Consider the following 19,880-nt stretch of genomic DNA (forward strand, 5'->3'; position numbering starts at 1 on the left):
GAACTCACAGGGTAGAGGGAAAATTATGGTGTTTCCTTGCCTACACCTGTGAACACTCCTGAGATTCTAGAATAAGCCTGAGTGAGTGGTCCTGGCAGAGATGCCAGCTGAGGAGCTGTCCATGTAAAGCTGTAGTTGAACCGTGAGGATGGGCTCCCTGAGAAACCATGGAAAGAAAAGAGGGCTGGTGACTTCATCTCAGGAAAACTTGGGATTCATATTTAAGTGGGATTAAGAGGAAAAATCACAGAGGAGAGTGACTTTCATGAGAAAAGTGGTTGGCAGGAGAAAGAAAATCAAGAATGTCATGACCCAAAAGGCAGAGAAGAGATGATTTGGAAAGAGGCAGAGTTGGAAGCGGGGCAACAGAGATCAACATTTGAGTGATAGAATTTTGATGACACTTCATCTAAATATTATAGAAGAGCCAATTCTGAACACTTGAAAGCAAGTAAGTAATGAATAAGGCAGAGCTTATGATCTCCTATATTAACATAAAGATTTAATAATTCACTTTAGGGACTTCCCTGGTACTCCCAATGAAGGGGGCCCAGGTTTGACCCCTGGTCAGTGAGCTAGATCCCACATGCCCCAGCTATGAATTCATATGCTGCAACTAAAGATCCTGCATACTGCAACTGAAAAGATCCTGAGTGCTGCAATTAAGACCTGGCGCAGTCAAATAAATAAATAAATAACTTGCCAGATCTCCTGTGGATACTCTTATTCCCTCTTTCCTCTCCTCAACACCCCAGTGAGCCCTCAGGGCTAACTCTGAGATTTGCTAACTCTCTGAATCACCCACGAAAGCTTAGTCATTTCCCATTTTTCAAATATTTAATTACTATTATTTTATTGAGGTATAATTGAATTACAATATTATACAAGCTTTCGATGTATAACATAGTGATTTACAATTTTTAAAAATTATACTCCATTTATAGGTGGGTGGGTGGATATTAAGTGGGGAGGGGATAATGATAGGGAAAGGGCAGGTGACAAAGATTCTCTTCTCAGAAAAACTAGAGTCAGGTTCCTCTGAGCCCCCTCCTTGACTAGGTCTTAAGCCTGGTCTCTAAAGACATAAACAAACATGTTTTCTAATAGCTCAAGGCCACATATCCCTAAGATAACCCTAGCCTCCACTTAAAGTACCTACCTGAGAAAACTCAAGACTGTCAAGAAATTTGCTGTCTGTTCTGGTGATCATCTGAGGACAGGGCGTTAGTCTCTCAATTTCTATTGGATGGTAAAATCCTAACTTCCATAGCGGTTGGCCAGCAGACACAGCTAGCCTAGTTGCACTGATACGCACTCCCCTTTGTAATCTTGCACTTCCCTGATTGTATTAAGCTCCCATCTGCCTCCTTTCCCTACTCCCTCATTCTCCCTTTAAAACACCCATGCACCTCTACCAACCCAGATTGAGTTCTGTTCATGATGGACTCTTTCCTGTTGGAAAATGTGTAACTGATTAAAATCTGTCCTTACCACTTTAGCTAGCATCTGACTATTTATGACACAGGTCAGGGGTGCCCTGAAGGCCAAGAAGTCTAGGTTTTATTCTAAGTGCAGAAGAAAGCTATTGATGGTATTAAATGGTGGCAGGGGTGAGGAGGAGTTGTGACTTGGGCTTTATGATCCTCCTGGCTACTGGGTGGCAAACAGAATGCAGCTGGTAAAGAGTAAGAAACTGGGTACATCCCTGGTGATCCACCACCACAGCGGACATGGGCTTGATCCCTAGTCAGGGAACTAGGATCCCATACCATGCGAGCATGCTGTCACTTCAGTCGTGTCCGACTCTCTGCAGCCTATGGACTACAGCCCACTGGGCCCTCTGTCCATGGGATTCTCCAGGCAAGAATACTGGAGTGGGCTGCCATGCCCTCCTCCAAGGAATCTTCCCTACCTAGGGATCGAACCCACGTCTCTTAAGTCTCCTGCATTGGCAGGTGGGTTCTTTACCGCTAGCACCACCTGGGAAGCTTTCTCACATACCATGCAGCACAGCCAATATGTTAAAAAAAAAAAAAAAAAAAAAAAGAAGGAAAAGAAAAATAGTAAGAAACTGGAAGGCCAGTTAGGAGGGTGCTGCAGTAGTTAGGGAGCAGAGGGAATGTTAGAGCAGGCTGCCAGATATACTATCATGTATAGGAGAGGGGGTTAACTGTTGCAAATTACCCTTTCCCCTCTATTCAACCATCATTGTTAAGGATGGGGAGTTATCCTGTACACTATTTACCCTTATACCTCCTGTTTATTACTCAGCATTTCTGAAAGAGCTGGAGAGCCATTTGGGTAAGTTTTCCATTATAGTAAAATAAATTCTAAAGAGCAAGAGCACATTAGAAAGAAAGTGAGAAATATAGCTACTATCAGTCAAAACATATTCCTCAGCTCTTCCACTGTGACTCTTACTTCAAACAGATCTCCTATTTTCCAGTGAGATGCAGGGCCCAACTTCTCTCCTCAGCTCAGGAAAACCACTGGCTTTTTGTTTTACAAAGCTTCCTAGAAAATATGGCAAATGTGCTACTATCTTGGATTTTAATAATGAAGAGGAAACATTTTGTTCTTCATACTCATCTGCACTTGAACACTTTGTTTCTCTTTACTTTTCCTATATTTGCTGTGTCATTCTTACTTAGCTTTGGCAAATGAGAACAGTGGCAGCAGCCTCCAGGGGAACCTCGTGTTCAGTGCCTGACACCCCCCATCCTGGGCACAGGTGTGTTCAGCCCCAGGGCAGTCTGCTTTCTCCTGCTTCCCTACCCACCTGTCATCACCCAGTCTTCCCAGCGGTGGTGCCGGAACCTGAGACCTGACCTCGTTGGTCCCACTAATGACTATGTAGGAATAAATAATTCAGATTGTTAATGAGGGTTTGAGTTATTTCCCCCAATGAGCCAATTTGCTGGAAGCCTGAGGTTTCAGAGTTCAGCATAGTATGTGTCTTTAAAGATGCTTCCTTTTTCGCACACTTTCCTCACAGTCTGGAAGTATTTGGAATCTGTTTTTTCAAAAGTCCAGATCTGCTTCTGACAATGGACCTCTTTGACAGTGCTTGTGGGAAATAAAATAGGTCCCAGCCTGTCTGACCCAGCATTGCTGGAGAAAGTGAAATAAAACAGTCTGCATTTGTGAACCGAACTTCTGCTTGGACCTCCTTTCCTCTTGTGGTAGGTGGTAGAAGCTGAATCACAATCAACTTACAATCTAATGAGTCTGTTGACTGAGTCTGTTTTGACCTGTTTTCCCAGGGTTTTGCCTGTGTTGCAGGTGGGACATTCTAAAATGCCAAGGAGTGGGTGGTGGATCAGTGTCCTCAATGAGCCCCTCCTTGGTACCCCAGGATGGTCTCATTTCTGTCCAGTCTTTGATTGATGTTCTCATTTCTGTCCATCTCTGCAAAAGTCACTGCTGGTCCCCTCATGTCCAAGCTATGTTTCCAGGCCATCTTTGCTGTGCTGGCCTCAGCTCTTTGGGAATATCTCATTGCCCCTGTACCATCTAAGCGACAGAATTCTATTTCCAAGGCCTTTGGGACCCAGGGGGCCAGAGGGCTGATCCTCTGCTGTGGCCTGTTTCACTGAGTAACTCAGCCTCATATGCCTACACCAGCCTGCAAATTGGTGGCCCACATGTGGCCCTCAGATGTGTTTTGATTTATGTGTACTAATAAAAAATTAAAATTAGAGCCAACACTTAGAAATCAGAAGCTTTCGTGTATTTCAGATCCTCCTTCCATTCGTTCCTGTCTCCTTGCCTTCTCTGAACCCACCAATAGACCTTTAAAGAGCCATCCCCTGCAGTATACCTCACACTACCTCTTCAAGCTTATTTTTTCCAGTTCTGTTTTACCCTTGACACTATATGGAGCTAGAGACTTGACACTGCTTGAACCCCAGTGCTTCTTAAACTGTTTGTGGTAAAGGATCAATTCAAAAAATTTCCAATTGATTGCAATTGTAAAATATAGGAGTCCAGTACAACATGGTAGAGTAAAAAAGAACATGCATTCATCTCCTCCTGCAAGAGCTCCAAAGTCACAAAGAGCTGTTGAATGATCATTGACAGGAGGATGCTGGAACCTACCAAAAAAAGATACCCCGTGTCCAAAGACAAGAAGCTGCAGCAAGACAGTAGGAGGGGCACAACCATGATAAAATCAAATTTCATACTCACTGGGTGGGTGACCCATAGACTGGAGAACAATACCAAAGAAGTTCTTGCACTGTTGTGAAGGCTTGGAACCCCACATCAGGCTTCACCAGTCTGGGGATCTGACAAAGGGACTGGGGATCCGCAGGGAATCTGACCTAAACCCAGCAGGATTTGATCACAAGACTTACACAGGAATGGGGAAAACAGACTCCAGTCTTGGAAGGCACAAACAAAACCTTGCACGCACCAAGATTCAGAGGAAAGGAGCAGTGATTCCACAAGAAACTGAACCAAAACTACATGCTAGTGTTGGAGGGTCTCCTGTGGAGGCCTGGGTCGGCAGAGGCTCACCACAGGCACGGGGGCACTGGAAGCAGCTGTCTGGGAAGGTCCCCTTTAGCATAAATCCTCTTGGAGGTCACTATTAACCTGACCATAGAGCCAAGGGCTGGGTCGCCTCAGGCCAAAAAACTACCAGCGAGGACCCCACATATCAGCAGATGATTGGATTAAAACTTTACTGAGTAGCTTCCTGTATTTTCTTGGACTCCAGGGGATAGGCTATCCACTCCAGTAGACTGGTCTGGAGAATTCCATGGACTGTATAGTCCATGGGGTTGCAAAGAGTTGGACACAACTGAGCAACTTTCACTTAACTTTTTACTGAGTAAGGCCCTGCTTACCAGAGCAAGACCCAGTTTTTCCCACCACCAGTCCCTTCTCTAAGAAAGCTTACACTAGCCTCCTCCATCAGAGGGCAGAGAGAAGAAGCAGGAAGAACCACAATCCCACAGCAAGTAAAACAAAACCACATTACAGAAATTTAATCAGGATGAAAAAGCAGAAAGTTATGTCACAACGAAGGGAGAGATAACACCCCGGAAAAACAACTAAATGAAGTGGAGATAGGCAACTTTCCAGAAAAAGAATTCAGAATAATGATAGTGAATATGATTCAGGATCTTGGAAAAAGAATGGAGGCAAAGATTGAGAAGATGCAAGAAATGTTTACCAAAGACCTAGAAGAACTAAAGAACAGAGTCAAACCATAGTCAATATCTTATAATAACTTATAATGGAAAATAATTTAAAAAATAATTTGTGTGTATAATTGAATCACACATACAAAAAAGGATTCTACTTTTTGAAATTTAGCAATGTTTATCTTTTTGCCAGTTTTAAAAAATGTCCTGTGGACATCTAATAACAATGTGTGAGACACAAAATTTTAAAGATATTTGTGTGGGGTATGATTAATATAAATTAATTAAATATAAATCTACTATATTTAAATTATTGATGACATCATTCAAGATGCCCCTATTCTTATTTTTTCTGCACTTGATAAAATATTCTCAGAGAAATGTTAATGTCTATGATTATTTTTTCTTTTCCCTTATATTTTTTTCTGATTTTTGTTTTATGTATCTTTGTTCTTTTATTGTTACAGTGTCTAACACTGAAAAATTCATCTTTGTTTCATTTAAAAAAATAAAAGGACATACACAAACACAAGTTCATTTTTTAAAAATTATTAGTTTGAACAGAAAAATTACTCCCTTATATTACTATATAATTTTTAAAAGCTTTCACTCAGTTCTCTACTTACCTCATCGTGGGTCAGTAACAATTATAAGCATGGCAGAACAATTCCCAGACTTCTCTGCTTCTGCGCCTTTGCTGATGCTGTTTCTCTACCTGGAAAGCTGTACCCATCGCTGTCCATCCTCCCTGCCTCCCCTGGCCCTCATTACCATGCTCATCTTCTCAAGACATCCTGATCTTTCAAGGTCCTTTCAAATGCCACCTCTGCTAAGAGGCGTCTTTCCTGCTCTTTGAGCCTCTGCAGAACACAGATCGACTGTCAACTTCTGGACACTGCATTATGCTCATGGTATACTGGAATCATTATACCCTTACCTGATATTCCACTGCCTGAGCTCGAGGACTCTCTTTCCCATGGTATTAACACAGAAGCCTTGTATCAAGTAGGCTCTCAACACACACTTGCTGATTTGATACTTCAGTTAAAAAAAAAAAACACACCAAAGATGCCATTTGGTTGCTCACAGAATGTTAGTGGCAGAGTGGGAACAAAATTCAGGGCTTTGGGCTCTTAATTTCATTCTCATGAATTTGCACAAATATGGCCTGAAAACTTGAGATCTCTGTTAAAGGGCATCACAGAAAATCTGATTAAGAAAACACAGGCCTATTTATTATTGCCAATTGAAATTTGGCAATCTATTTTCCCAAATTGAAACAAAGGCTCAGGCACCCAGAGGAAGCAGATGACAAGGCCCTGGAATTAGAATCCACATGTTCTTTGACCTTGGTTTATTTTCACCCAAGATTTGGTCATTCCTGGTTCTTTCCAGCTTTAAAAAGGGTGGCAGGGGTGGTGGTGGTGGTGGTGGTGGTGGTGGTGGTGGAAGAAGGACTCCAGAAGACTGAGACCCAAAAGGGGTGTTACTAAGGGGGCTGCTGGCAAGGGTCACCCAGCCTCAGGGAGACTCTTCTTGGAAAAGAAAACCCTGAAGGCCGGAACAATGAAGAAACTGGGCCGCTTGGGAGGGATAGTGAAGACATGAAAAATCCTGCCTACCCTTTCAGGGCCTCCCTGAAGTTGTGGGAGGTCAGACTATGTCTGGTTTTTGAGGGTTTAGATATGTTTTCAAAATCAAGGAACATCAAGCCATGTAAAAATTGTGGTATTATATATTAAATGCCTAATACATAGCAAATTAAGACTTTTCACACACACACGTAGATAAGAAGACTGCAGATCTAGCCTCACGTAGAAATAAAGCTAAAAGTCTGTATGTGAGGCTGTCTTTGAGTGTGAGGCCTGGGATGGGTGTTGAGGTCGGGGGTAGGAAGACGCACTTCTGATGGTTTATGGCTGATGGGGCTCCTTTCTGCCCCCAAAGAATTGAGATATTTACCTCCCAATCTATCTTGGGAACCACTTTCAGCTGTTTTCTCTAATCAAACACTCCCCAACAGTCTTATTCATTCTTACAGTTCTAATTGCCATGTTCGCTGACTCTCAGATCTGTACCCTTTGGTCGAGCCTCTATCTTGAAACCCAGATCCTTGTACACAATCTCTGTACCCATTGCCCACTGGACATTTCAATTTCTATATCCTCTTGAAACCTCAAGCTCAATGTTCCCCAAAATAAAGCCCACTCTTCTGTCTCTTTTGCTGTTCCCCACTCTTTGCTTCTGTGCTCCAGACCCAGCTGGCTGTGAAGATGCCCAGCATATGCAGTTCTTCTAGGCTGAAACTCCCTCTAACCTTTCCCTCCCAGTTCCCTTTGCCAAGTTCCCATCTACTCAGCTATAAGATGGCATTTCTTTTATTCTAGGAAACTGCCACCAAATCCTTAGAACAGGCTGGGTCCCTGGCTGCACACCTTCATCCAACCTTGATCTGCTCTGCAGTTTATTACCATCTTGTCTATGTTCATACTCAGTCATGTCCATCTCTCTGTGACCCTATGGACTGTAGCCTGTCAGTCTTCTCTGTTCATGGGGTTTTCCAGGCAAGAATACTGGAGTGGGTTGCCATTTCCTCCTCCGTGGGATCTTCCCAACCTCGGGATCGAATCCATGGTTCCTACATCAGCAGACAAATCCTTTATCCACACCATGGTCAGGATTTAATTAATTGTGGACTTTTTCTTTTAATGACTGTAACTACTGCTAGCAGAAACCCCTGCCTGATTGCAGGGATCCTTTCTTCCTTGTTTACTGCCCTGTCCCCAGGGTCTGGTATATGGCACCTGGCATAATATAGGCACTTAACAACATACGTGTTGACTGACTGAATATATGAATCCTGTTGCTCATTTACTTAAAATCCTTCAAGTTGGCAGGCTTCAAGATAAAGGCCTGTCTGTTCCACACGGAATCTGGAGCCTGTCTACATTTCTTCCCACCCTCATTTTATCAGTCCAGTAAAATAAAAGTTCAAGTTTTAGCATCAGATGGCCTGAGTTCAAATCACAGCTGTGCCACTTACTAGTCATTTTCCTTGGAAAATTATTGATACTAATAGTTTTACTACCAGTATTTTTTTTACTTACTAATAATTTTCCTTGGGAAGACTGGTAAAGCTTTTGGTGCCTCACTTTTCTCATCTATTAAATGGGAATGATAACAGTACTTACCTGGTAGGCTTGTGAATATTAAAGTTAATTTTACTGGACTTCCCTGGTGGTATGGTAGATAAGAATTCGCCTGCTAATGCAGGGGACATAGGTTAAATCACTGGTCTGGGAAGATTCTACATGCCAAGGAGTAACTAGGCCAGTGTGCCACAAGTACTGAAGCCTGCATACGATAGAGCCCGAGATCCACAACTACTGAACCCACATGCTGCAACTACTGAAGCCCATGTGCCTGGAACCCATGCTCTGCAACAAAAAAGCCGTTGCAATGAGAAGTCTGCACACGGCAACTAAAGAGTAGGCCCCATTCCCCTCAACTAGAGAAAGCCTGTGAGGAGCAACGAAAACCCAGCACAACCAAAAATCAAATAAATGAGTAATAGACATTAAAGTAAAATTAACTTTACTTATTCATCAACATTACATATAGGATACATGTCTACATATGTGTATATGAATTTATATGTATCAACATATGTTGTACATATATTGCATATACGTGCATGATATATGCACATGTTGATGATATATATTAATTCATTTGTACATGGATATGTATATATGAATTGATTTACAAAAATTCTGTGTGTGTGTGTGTGTGTGTGTGTGCGCACAAAGTGCTTACACCAGTGCCTGGCACATGCTATGCTCCTTTCCTATCACACCCTCCCACACTCAGTGCTTAAATCAGACTGAATCATTTTTGGTCCCGCAGTGCACCATGACTTCTCCGTCTCTTTGTATTTGCTCCCCTCTTGGCCTGGAATAGCCTCATATCCTCCTGCCCTCACGACCCAGGTCAGGTTACCACCTTTGGGGTGCCTTGGGTCACCCTCTCTCCATCTGGTGGTATGCAACTTCCCTCAGCCCATCACGACTCCATGAACTCCTTTTTTATCTACTGCCATCAATGACTGTGAGCTCCCTGAGGGCAGGGTTTGTGTTTCATTGCTTTGTATCCTGCATCGAGCACAGTGTCCTGGCTCCAGCAATGCTCTAGAAATATTTGCTGAACAAATACAAACAATCAAAATGATTTATAGACAGGGCTTGTATATACATTTGTACATGTGGGCCAATGACCCCTGTGGAGGGCCTGGGTGGTCCATAGGAGAGGAAGGAGGGCCATGGTACGAAGGGAGAAGCTCCTCTATTTCTGAGGGTAAGGGTTGGGTGGAAAGGACAGTGCTAACAGAGGAGTGTGTCTGCTTTTCCATGTCAGTGGAGTGGTGCTATTGGTAGCGGTAAAGAACCCACCTGCCAATGCAGAAGATGTAAGAGATGTGGGTTCAATTCCTGGGTTGGGAAGATTCCCTGGGGGAGGAAATGGCAACCGACTCCAGTATTCTTACCTGAAAAATTCCATGGACAGAGGAGCTTGGTGGGCTATGGTCCATAGCCTCACAGAACTAGATACAATTGAAGCAACTTAGCACACACAGGTCTTGGGCACATTTTGCAGTTATGGCTGCAATGCTCTATACATTGCAGTAGTTGTAGCTTTGCTACTAATTGACTGTGATCTTGGAAAACAACTTCTCAAAAATTCAGTTCCCTCATCTATAACGGAGACCCAATCAGCTGCCCTGAGCTGAAATTAGCTGCATTCCCTTCTACTTTGCTTCCCTAGTAACTCAGCTGGTAAAGAATCCACCCACAATGCAGGAGACCCTGGTTTGATTCCTGGGTGGGGAAGATCTGCTGGAGAAGGGATAGGCTACCCACTCCAGTATTCTTGGGCTTCCCCGGTGGCTCAGCTGGTAAAGAATCTGCCTGCAATGTGGGAGACCTGGGTTTGATCCCTGGGTTGGGAAGATCCCCTGAAGAAGGAAATTGCTACCCACTCCAGTATTCTGGTCTAGAGAATTCCATGGACTATACAGTCACAAAGAGTTGGACACAACTGAGTGACTTTCACTTCACTTCTACTGCATAACTCACTGCTTTTGACTGTGTCTGTTCTGATTGTGCAATGTCCATGCCTTTCTATCTGTTAATTTTTGAACATTCACTCTGACCCCAAACTACATAGTAAGTATAAATGTAAGGTTATTTCCTTTTTATGTTCATATTTATTAAACATTATTTATTTGCATACCACTTTCTGATTTATCCTGTATTCACATTTTACCTATACTACTTTTTGGTTAAGTATTTTTATATAAATTGACTTGCTTTTTTGTTTATATCCACTTTAGTCTTGTTCTAAAACACAATATTTTTTAAATCATGAATTTTTTAGGCAAGTGGTACTTTTTAAATACACATGAAAATATATACACAACTGTTCTAGTATTCACCTGTCTACTATCATTTTGGGTACAGGTATGCACACTACTCTTTGGGGATCTCATAGACCAGTGGTTCTCAAGGAGTGATCCCTGGACCAGTAGCACCAACATCTCCTGGGGACTTGCTAGAAATGTACAGTCTCCAGCCCCACCCTGGATGTAATGAGTCCGAGTCTATGAGAGTGAGGCCAGCAAGCTGCGTTTCCACAAGCCCTCCAGGTGACACTCTCAAGACTGGGAACAGCTGTTGGAGACCTTTCTGGGCTCCCATGAGCTTCTACACAGAAGTTCCTAACTCAGACCCTTTCCTGAGGCCCAGCTCAGCCGCGCCTCCTCCAGGACCATTCAACCTTGTTCAACCACCAAGACTGGAACAACCAGGAGAGCACACACCTGACTTTCCTGCAGCGCACACAGCTGGATCCCCCAGAGGCAGCTTCTTTTGGTACAATTTCCTTCCCACTTCCATTGTTTCCCAACCTTTCAGGCACTGAGTTGATTAAATTCAGAGGCAGAAATAGGTCAAAGCCTCTGTTCCATACAAACGAATTACCTTCTCTGTCTTTCTCGTTCTGTCCTGTGAGATGGGTGAGTCCTTGTCACTCCTTCACCCAGCTTGATCCTCCATGTGGTCGACAGCATTCTCCACGAGGCAGGGCACAAGGCCTCTAGTTGTCCACAGAAGCTTGGAGACACTTTCTTGTACTTTGACCAGAGCCTCGGTCCCTAGAGAAAGAAACATAGGACCTTGTAAGGATTTGGTTTTGCTCGACCACTGATGCTACAGCAAAGTCACCACTGTTTCCTTCAGGGTTTTTTCACCTCTGTTCTCCATGTGTACTCACTTTCTCCTTTGTTGACTTCAGCTATTTTGTAGCTTCAGCTGTGAAGAAGCCTGAACCCATGTGTTCAATTCCCACCTCCCAGAGAAGCTCTAATTCTGCATTTTCTGGGCTAGCCCCATCCTCTGCACTTCACAGCCAGCAACTGCAAAGCTGAATCGATCACCTCTGTGGAGAAGGAGAAAACCTTTTATTTCTAACCTTCTAAAGTCTCAGCAGCGGCCCTGTTGCCGAAGAGATGAATTAGTGAGAAAAATACAAGCAAGTTAATTCCCAGGTGTACCTTGTGTATGCGGACATGAAAGAAACCCAGGAAAAAAGAAAAAGTAACACTCTAAGAGGTGGCTTAGAAGTCAGGCTGAAATACCATCTTCATATTCACTAAAACCAAAAAATGGGTGTGGGGAAGGCCAGTCATGGGGACAATGGCCAGGAAAAGCACGGTTGTTTGTGACGTAGATTTAAGTCGCTGCCTTCTCCTTGGATAAAGTTTCTAGTGGTTTAGGGTCACCCTTCTCTTCCTGGTACAGACAGGGAGACACCCTTACAAATGGAGAGTTCCTTTTTAAATATAAGTTTACCTTATAAAAGGGTAACTTGTATTACTCTCAGAGCTTATCTGGTATTTGCTGTTTTTAAAAAATAACCAGTTCAAATAATGCTTATACCAAAGGGGTGCTGTCTGTAATGAACTTGTTCTCTTGCATTTCCCATCTCAGCTAATGGAACCAAAGTCTCCTGCAGCATCCAAGCTAGAGAACCCTCTCTCTTCCTGACCTCCCCCCTCCCCCATTTGGGGTGCTCTCCAGGGCATAATGATTCTACCTCTTCATCCTGAATCTTTCCTCCTCTCCATCCACAGTCACTTTCTTAGGGAAGGCCCTCACTTTGTTTTTGTCATTACAGCTTCCAAACTGGAGTAGAATTCTAAATAGCAAGTAAAATCATTAGCACATTTAGCACTTTGCTGCTAAAACTTTTTCAGGGGCTTCCTATCACCTAAAAGATCAAGTTCAACACCTTTGCAAATAAGGTCAGCCCCAGACTTCCTTTCCTGCCTGTTCCCAAAGCACACTGGACATACTGGGAGCTTTCTGGCCTTCAGGCCTGGGACACCTTCTGGCAGGCTGTCCCTTCTCAGTCTGGTGGGTTCCCGTCACCCCTGGAATCCCAGGTCTCACGTCAACCCTGTGCAGGCTCCCTGATTTTTCCCTGCCCAGCCAAGCCTAGGCCCTGTCCTCAGCACCTTCAGGATCTCTTTGGTGAGGGCAGAGCCTCTGCAGAGGAGAATGGGGTGGTCTCTCTCTCACCCTGACCCCCTCGGGGCCCAATGCATATACTCCTATCAAACCGGCTCTCACACAGCCTATAGACGTTAAACTTATTCCTGACAGGTGCTGGGGGAGGAGAAACTCCCTCAGGGACATCTTGGGGTACCTGGCTGGGTCTGAAACTTAAACTGAGAAAGACAGATTAACAGGAGGGAAGCATACAAATTAAAATAAATTTTTTTACATGTATGTGGGATTCCTCACCAGAGAATGAAGAGTCAAAAAAGTGACTAGAGTAGGAAACTTCTATATTTTTTTTTGACAATTAAGCAATAAATGTGTGAAGAATTAACAACACAAGGGAGTTTGGACTAAGGATGTTTCAAGGAGGCCCAGGTAACCCTTTTCTTCTTCAACAAGGATAAGGGTTCCTTTAATGAGGTTTGTTTAGAGATTCCTCTGGTGCCCTCTATGGGCTGATAAAAGTCTATATCCAGTAAAAGGAGAATTTTATTTTCTGTCTTCAGGCAAACAAGGGAGAGCTTTTCCTGGGTTTGCAGCTTCTTAATTGCCGTCAGCTCAAAATAATTTTTTATGTCAGAGGCATATTTTGGGGTGACATGGTCTGCTTTTTTTCTACCAGCTCTAGCTCCCTTGTACTTGCAGAGTGCCCACCTCCAAGCACTAGTTAGTAACAAAGTTCCCTTCACCCTCAAAGAAATGTGGAAACTCAGAGCAGCCACCACATTTTGTTTGGAGTCACAAGGGCATTAGGCATGCCCACCTCCCACCCACACTAGGCCTCTTAGACGACACTCACCATCTTAAGACATGTGAATGTAAAATATTGCTTGGCATGGGAGTAAAGAAAGGATGTTACAGCTATCAGGGCCACTAAAGCTGCCCCCAAGAACAGGATACTAGCCCTAGATAGTTGAGGTGCATACCAAAGAAATGATTTAAGTAAGCCTAGACTCTCACATGTTCCCATACAAAGAAAAGTACTAAATTCATTAACTTGAGATATCTAAGTTTATTTATTTATTTATTTGTAAATTAACAGTAATCTTTTGAAGTTCCAACTACCTGGTCTTTGTTGCAAAAACTCCTGGTTTCTCCCTTACCTCTTTGGAGCAGTCCTTCAGAGTTGAGAGTCCTGGGCTTAACTATTGTTTTGCCTGCCAAATAAAACAGAATTCTCAACTTTTAGGTTCTGCATTTTTTTTTCCCATCAGCGTAGAACCCAAACTAGCAACCCCCCAACCCGTCTATGTTTATTAGCATAACTTTACCAGTCCAGAGACTCTTACCTTGGAAAAGCAGGTTGCAAATCTTTTGTTTCATTGCAGAAATTTCTGGCAAGTCTCAAGTCATCAGCAGACAGTGTAAATTTACATTCCTAGACTCGCCTTACATGGTTGTAGCCCACAATCTTAACCTGTTATACCACAATCCTTTCTCAACCCTAATCAGGCCTCTCTGATCTGCCTTCAACCAGGCCTCAAAGTCTTAATAAAACAGACCTTGCCCTTCCCTTATCAAGACACTATCAGCTTTCCTTAAGGTAGTAAACGGTAATGAACACAGCTTTGCCATAGTAACAGGTCTTTTGAAAGACAGCATTCAACAGGCCTATGTGTACTCCAGGCCTCTGTAGCCTAACTAGGGGTTTGTTAGTTTGCATTCACTGTGAGTTTTATTCTGTTACCAAGTTCTGTTTCTTCAGTTAATGCCTGTGTGCTGTGAAAAACTTGGCCAGGCATGGAGACAATCCCCCCAAATGCCTTTGTTTCTAGATGAAAATCGGCCTTTGGCTTCTTCCCGGCAGCAAAACCCACCTGCAGCTTGTGAATGTGACGATGAGGTGCCTTCTGAGAACTGACCAGCAGAGGGTGCTCTTGAGAAAGAAGAAGCCTTTGGAAGCGTCTTGTTAGGGACGGGAAAATTCCCACACAGGAGGCACCAGTTAATTTTAATTATTGTAATTAATGGTAAATGCAAGCGAAGCTTCCATAGGACATAAACCAGAACAGCTACGGAATAAGAGAGGTGCCAAGGCAGGAAACCCAGCAGGAGAACCTACCCAAAGTGGTGCTTAGATGAGAATTTGAAGCCTCCAATAGGGTTTTGCCTTCTTACCAACATCCCTGCAATAACAGAATTTCCTCCCAAGTAATTCTGAAACTTGCCATATTTAGGTCATGTCGTGTTGAACTCCTTCAAAACTACTTACTCTGGGTTCCTGGGGAATTATTCTCAACATTCAAACTGAAAGTGACTCTAAGCCAGAAGTTGGCAAACATTTTCTGGTAATAATAGGCATTTTCACTTCCGTAGGCCATATAGTTTCTGTCACAACTTCTCAGATCTGCTATTGTAGCTCAAAAGCAGGTACCGAAAATATCAAATGAGTGGGCATGGTTGTATTTTAATGAAACCTAATTTATGGACCTTGAAATCTAATTTCATATAATTTTTACAGGTCACAAATATAATTTTTCTTTTTTCCAACAATTTAAAAATGCAACAATCATTTTTAGCTTATAGCTGTAAAAAACCCAGCCAGGTTTGTCCCATGGACTGTGGTTTGCCAACTCCTGCTCTAAACTATCTCTTGACTCAAGCTTTGGACTCCATCTATAATTTCTGTATCTCTCTGAGAGAATATCTGTAAAATTTTCTCCCTGGGACCCATCTAGAAATATTCAGCCTCCAAGAAAGATGAAGGAAACAAACATCTCTTTGAGGTACTACTGTGTCTATTACTGAGCATAGAGATGTTGGAAATTCAGAGGTTATTGAAAACACACAATTTTCAAGGTTCAACAAAACTAACTGCTCTTTTCTGGCGTGAATATTGACTGCAAAGTGCAGAGAGGCTCTGCTGGATCACCTCTGAACTAGGGGAGAGAGCAAAAGTGGAGCCTGATACACCAAAATTTGAACCTAAATAGACCCTTAGAGATTGAGATCTTGGGTGTGTGTGTGACTTCTTCAGCTTCTCTTTCTTCATCTGTAAAATGAGAGATACTATTACCTTTCTGATGGGGCTTTAAGGAGAATGTCAAGAACCTGAAACACTGTAGGCACTAAAATAGATGGCAGCTTTTATCCCCCAGAAGATGGCGATGAACCCTAAGAAATACCTAAGTATCTATGTATGAGAACTAGGGTACGATCCAATTTTAGTGATGGGTTATACGATGTCTTAGTCTACTCAAGCTGCCCTACCATAGAATAGAGCAGCCCATTTGGGCTGAATACCATAGACTGGATGAATTATAAACAACAGAAATTTGTTTCTCAGTGTTCTGGAGGTTGGAAAGTCCAAGATCAAAGTGCCAGCAGATTGGGTGTCTGGAGAGAGCCTGCTTCCTGGGTCTTAGATAGCTGTCTTTTCTCTTCATCTTCACACTGGTGAAAGGGATGAGGGAGCTCTGGGGTCTTGTTTATAAACTAACCCTGTTCATGAGGGTTATACCGTCATGACTTAATCACCTCCCAGAGACCTCACCTCCAAATACACTGGACCTTAGATCTTCAACATATGAATTTGAGGGGAACACAAACATCCAGTCTATAGCACATGGTAATAGAGATGGACTGAAAGAGCCTTTTGAGAGCAGTTGTTGTGTTAGTCAGCTCTGCAACCCCATGGACTGGAGAGCAAGGTATACACCAAGTTCCTCTTTTTTCTTACTCAGATTAGCTCAGTGGTTGGCATCTTCAGGGATCTCAACTGTAGGGGGAAACTTGTGCTTCATTGGAAAGCACGCTCCTCTGGGTTTATCCCATTCTGGTTCCCAGGGGCTCTGTCCCTTTCCTTGCCTTTGAGATATGTTAGGACTCTGTGAGTTGTAGATAACTGATAGCAATGTGAAATAGCTCTTAGTTAGACATGCAACTACGGTCTGTCTAGAGGAGGTTCAATTCACTTCTCTCCCTCTTTGTGAAAGAGGCTAATTTTACATCCATTGCAAATCCTTCAGCATTCCACCTAAATGTCTCTGTCTGACTTTTGCTTTTAACCTACTATAACATCGGCCTCATTTCCTTATCAACAATGAGTTAAATCTTTGCCACATGTTTCTTTTACACCTGCCTGACAGTCATGATTCTACCTGTTTTTAGGTAGAAAATTATCTCTTAACATGCTGTTTAATTGTAAAATTGAATTCAGGAATGTTTTCCTAGAAAACATTTGAACAGTATCTAAGGGGACAACCTAAAACACTTTTGTCTCCCCCTTTTGAATCAAATCATCATCTCTCTTCTTATATTCTACTCACAACTCTGCTAGGAAATAGTGATATGATTTTAAATGATGTTTAAAATTTCCCAGCTGCCAAATAAGGAGTTGGACTAGAAAACTGTTGATAAGGCAACATTAAACTTTATGGTTTAAGGACTCTGTTTCACTTTTAAAAATTATTGACAACCTCCTTGAATTATGAAGAATTTGGTTTAGGTGGATTATATCTATTGTTATTTACCATATTAGCAATTAAAACTGAAAAATTTTAACTTATGCATCTATTAATTCTTTGAAAATAACAATAATAAACCCATTACATGTTAACATACATAACTATGTTGTCCAACATAAAAGACAAATACATAATGAGAAGAATGGCTTTGTTTTTCTTATTTTGTTTTACAATTTTGAAAATCTGTTTAATGATTGGCTTCATAGAAGATCGCTAAATTCTCATATGTGTGCTTGCCTTCAGTCTGTTGTGACATCAATATCCTTTTTTTTTAAGTCACTCAGTCATGTCCGACTCTTTGTGACCCCATGGACTACACAGTCCATGGAATTCTCCAGGCCAGAATAGTGGAGTGGGTAGCCTATCCCATCTCCAGCAAATCTTCCTGACCCAGGAATCGAACCAGGGTCTCCTGCATTGCAGGCAGATTCTTTACCAACTGAGCTATCATGGAAGCCCCATCAGTATCATGGAGCCTCTCAAATCTCTACCCTACATTCACAAATGAGAATAACTACTAATGACATCCTAGTATTATTATGAATGAGAGCAACTCACACCCCTAGTATTATTATAAAAATAATTTTGAGCTAGCAGACCCCCTGAAAGGCTCTCAGGAACCCCTATGAGTTCCTGGAACACTCTTTGAGAACTGCTGTTGTAAAATAAATGGAGATGACCTGCAGGAGGATGTAGTGAGTTTTGGCAGTGGGATGTACAAGTACCTCATGCTGACCTCTTTCTTAGGTGACAGTTTGCTTTTGCAAGCATTCAATTCAGTTCAGTTCAGTCGCTCAGTTATGTCCGACTCTTTCTAGAACAGTAAATTTTCCTCCCATGCGTGCATATGTCAGAACAGCATTGACTGCTGATCTGTGCTGGGATTCGGTGTTCCTAGCCTGAGTGGGATACTGCATATTCTTGGAGTAGGGACAAGAAACGGGCTGGGGGTTGGGGGGAGGAAATGAGCACCAATCTCATCCTTTCCTAAAGACAGACTGGGTGAGACCTTGAAGCTACACCGCAAGAGCCCTTGGCTGGGCTTTTCGCCACTGAAACGCCTGGAAGCCTCCACTGCCACTTAGACCCTGCTTCTGATCATTGGAGGGTCACTGGGCTCTGAGATCACAGGGGAGCTGCTGCTGGAAGGGAAGGGATTTTCCCTCTCCTGAAAGCCCTGAAGGAAAAGAAACACTCCAGTACTTCCCTGTCACAGCCTTTTTGGTTCTCCTTGCAAAGGCTTCTCCATACCAGGAAATATTTTCTGAGCCAGGTGAATACTTCCTAGGTACCAAATGACTACAGTGAAGAAAAGGAAAGTATTGTCAGGAAAGAATTCACTGATTTCTTCATTCCAGAGAAGTGATTCAGGAGACTGAAGTTTACAAACAATCTTCTTATTCTATAAATAGAAGCAGATTCAGAACTTTTTTTTTTTAATCACCTCCCTCTGATGCACTTGCATTCTAATGTATATTATAAGATAGTAACTGGGAGTTAAGTTTCTGGAAGTAAGACAGATTTAGGTTCATGTCCTCAATTTCCCACTTAATAACAGTGGGAACTTTAGGAAATGTCAACTCGTCTAAATTTCAAATTCCTTACTTATAAAATGGGAATGAATTTGTCTGAGTTGCCCTAATGCAGAGCCTGAGTGCAGGTAACTCATTGGGACTAGTGGTGAGAGTGATTTCAGAAAGCAGAAATGAAGGAGGTAAGAAAATGAAACAGATAACGAGGAAAAAACCAATATGATGTATTATTAGGTTGGTTACTAGCCTGGTCAATCGAGACTCAGGCCTGCCCAAGATCCTCTGAGAAATCCTACAAAATGTGCCCCTAAATTAGCCTCTGAAAGGGGAGCACCTCATCCCTCACTGGTTGAGGATTATCTCTGAGGGCAAATCACTCCCATCCCCACTCCAGGGAAGGAGGAGTCTCTACTGCAGCTGCAGCTGTAGTTAGAAGTGGGTCACCGGATATGACATGAGGCAAGAAAGATGCCTGCTATGGGAGATCAATAATCTCCATGTCACAGCGTTACTGTGAGAATTAAATGCAATGATGTCTACACGATGTTTAGTGTCATGCTTGGCACATAGTTAAGTGCTAAATAAGTGTTCACTTTACTGTTGCTGCTGCTGTTATTATTATCATTGTCATCGTGGTTATTATCACTGTACTTCTTTGAATGAAAAAGACAGGGGTAAATTAATGGCTTAGAGGACTCCAGGAGTGATAGATTAACTACAGCCTGTCTCTTTCATACCATGATTTACCATGACCTATGGCCAATTATTATGAATAATGTGGTTTATTACAGTATTTTTACTTTTTCCCTTTGTGTGTGTGTGTTGTCGTCAACATTTGGGTACAAAGAGAAGGCATATTCTGTCTATTGCATGGGGTGGAAGAAAGGTTGCTAACAATTGCTCTGGAGTAGCATTTGCTAATAGAACTTCCTGAATGTAGGGAATGTCCTGTGTCTCTGATGTCCAATAGACTGGTCATTGGCCGCATATGGCTTCTGGGGACTTGAAATATGGTTAATGTACAGAGAAACTGAATATTTCATTTTACTCAATAATAGTTAATTTAAATCTAAAAAGCCACATGGAAACAAGGACCCTGCATATCACAGGGAATTA

This window comes from Cervus elaphus, chromosome 12 (genome assembly GCF_910594005.1).
Source record: "Cervus elaphus chromosome 12, mCerEla1.1, whole genome shotgun sequence".
Taxonomy (NCBI): domain Eukaryota; kingdom Metazoa; phylum Chordata; class Mammalia; order Artiodactyla; family Cervidae; genus Cervus; species Cervus elaphus.